The sequence below is a fragment of the Mastomys coucha genome, unplaced genomic scaffold, assembly GCF_008632895.1.
Source record: "Mastomys coucha isolate ucsf_1 unplaced genomic scaffold, UCSF_Mcou_1 pScaffold16, whole genome shotgun sequence".
Lineage (NCBI taxonomy): Eukaryota > Metazoa > Chordata > Mammalia > Rodentia > Muridae > Mastomys > Mastomys coucha.
The window spans coordinates 6,151,286-6,153,837 of record NW_022196898.1 but is presented as its reverse complement, the minus strand read 5'-3'; the positions used below and the strand labels follow the sequence as shown (position 1 = coordinate 6,153,837).

Below are 2,552 nucleotides of genomic sequence, written 5' to 3'. Positions count from 1 at the left end.
CATGTTCATAGCAGCCTTATTTATAATAGCCAGAACCTGGAAACAACCCAGATGTCCCTCAACAGTAGGTACTTTCTAAGGCTTGGTTTTCCTGACTATCTGTAGCCAAGGGAAGCCCAGCCGTGGTGGGCCCTGGCTGGCAATTTCCACAACTTCGGGGAAAAAAAATGCCTTCCTTATACTCATTAAAGAGACATTGTTTTAAATACTATCCCTTATAAGTCTAGTTTCTAGGATAAGGATTACATAAAATATCCTAATGTAGAGGTGTCTTTAGAGGCCTGGTTTTGTGGGCTGGTTCATGCCACGAGTTGCTGTTTAAAATGACTCCAACCTTGAATTGCCAGTTTAAAGCTAACTTTCTGTTACCAATGTTACAAGCTTTTAATCATACGCAATGATTTATAAGCCAATACTCTATAAGCAAGACATGCAGAGCATATTTATACCTTAAAGACCAGTCAGAAACTAAAGCGGCCACACAAATCTTCTAAATTTAGAGCAATCAAAGAATTTTTACTTTTTTCTAGCTATAATTTCAAGAGAAAAAGCACTTTGTCATTTTCTGAACCCAATAATTACAATTACAGAGATTTTTCTAGGAAAAAAACAACTATCAGCTTATTTGCCTTAGGATTAAGAAGCTGCTGAACCATCTCAAAAGCAGCTCTTTATCAGGGACTGCCCTGCTGTTCTTGACTCCTGGATATGGGTGGAGGCAACTTAAATCAGCCTCCGCTGTGCATTTTGAGATTGAATCAGAGATGAATAGCCAGCAGATAAAGTTTTAACTATTTTTTCTTTTCAACATGAAACATAGAACAACAGTCATTCAGACAGCGAGACAAAAACAGACACAAATCGACACATGAACAGATTGGTGCACCAATGGACAGACATCACAGAGAGGGTAGAGAGCTTGATCTAACCAGAACTAAGAATGTCTCCTGTAGGGGCCAGAGAAGAAGCAAGATGTCTTCCGATTTCCTTTTGTCCCTAGAGAGCTCCAAAATCCATTTTCCTTCTCTCTTAATCTCTCTCTCTCTCATGTCATTTGTATATCTGGCATCTCTCCTTTTTTTTCTTTTCTTCTAAGCCCTATTTCCCTCACCTGATACAGTTCTTGATTATAGACAAGTCTTTTTATCAAAATCAAAAAATGCAAATAAGTCATGTAAACCTTTATCCCTCGTGCCTTTAAAGCCTTTTTCAAACCTTCCACAAATAACTCATGGCTACTCAACACCTGTCCCATGGTCATTGCAAACCCACCAGGATCCCTAGTTGAGGCAGCAGGTTCCCGCGCAAGATGTCTTCATACAAAACTCTTCGGCCAACCTAAATAAAACACTGTGGTGGCCTTCACTGCTCCCCTCATACTCAAGCTCCACTGCTGGGTGCTAGCTGCCCCGACCTGCAACAGGGTTCTTGAGAAGAGGGAACTGCAATGACAAATTTGGGAACAGGAGACAAGACAAAATATTCTGATCAAGTCTCAATTTACTCTAGGGAAAGGCACTGTTTAAAACTCCAGACCACAAAGGTATTTGCCCAGATGCACGGGCCAAACTTGCATTATTGTTTGGGTACACATCGGCATAACTGCAAAGTCCACATCATAAAATATCCAGAAAGGAGTGTCCTCATTGTGAAAAGTCCAGAGAGGAATGTCCTCATTGTAAGGTGTCCAGAAAGCCCCCAATTGTAAAATGCCCCGAGTCAATTGCAGGGATGGAAGCAAGATAGTGGAAGAGACAAAAGAGTGTTAGTTAATAGATGATGGCCCAGGGATAAGATGGAGACTGAGATGCCAGAGGCTTTTGGGCCCCAACAGGAACTGAAACAGACCAAAGAGGAGCACTGCTTACTGGCATGTGCCCTGTCAGAACCACCTGCACCGGGGTGCCACCACCCACAATGGTCTGGACCCTCCCACCTCAATCACTAATTCAGAAAATGTCCTACCAGGTTCCTACAGCCCTAACTCATGGAGCCACTTTTTCAGTTAAGATCCCTTCTTCCCAGATATTCTAGGTTTCTGCCAAGTTAACAGAAAAATGACCAAGACACACGGAACTACAGAATAAAGATGCCTGTCCTGAGAACCCTGATTCAAGTTCCCTATTGCCCTCATTCACTAATGAAATACAATGGCTGGTGCCTCACTTCTAGGAACTATTGGAAAATATGCTTCTGTTCTTTTTGCTAAGTCTCCATTAACACCTTCAGTTTCACAAAATGCAGTGTTCTCAGTAGTTCTTCCTGAGTTAGACTGGCAGTATTCTCATTGTAACTTTCATAATTTTATAACTAAATTAACTTTAAATATTTTATTTTAATTTTTAATTGTGCTATTTTGAGGGAGCAAGGAGTGTGCATACTTGAACCAGAAAAGGGTATCAGATCCCCTAGATTTGGAGTTACAGTTAATTGTGAGCCATGGGTACTGGGAACCAAGCCTGTGTCCTCTAGAACAGCAGTAAACACAATCAGCCATTAAGCCATCTCTCTCTAGCACCTTAAATATTTTATTTTTATTTTATTCTTTTCAG

At 40.9% G+C, this 2,552-nt stretch overlaps 1 protein-coding gene and 1 long non-coding RNA gene across 6 annotated transcripts in view; one reads left to right on the top strand and one right to left on the bottom strand.

Annotated features, from left to right (window-relative positions):
• The window catches only part of LOC116092891, a 36,395-nt gene that overhangs the window by 14,510 nt on the left and 19,333 nt on the right, over positions 1-2,552 (bottom strand). The window lies entirely within an intron of this gene.
• The window catches only part of Nbea (neurobeachin), a 551,294-nt gene that overhangs the window by 544,462 nt on the left and 4,280 nt on the right, over positions 1-2,552 (top strand). The gene's annotated exons all lie outside the window — the stretch shown is intronic.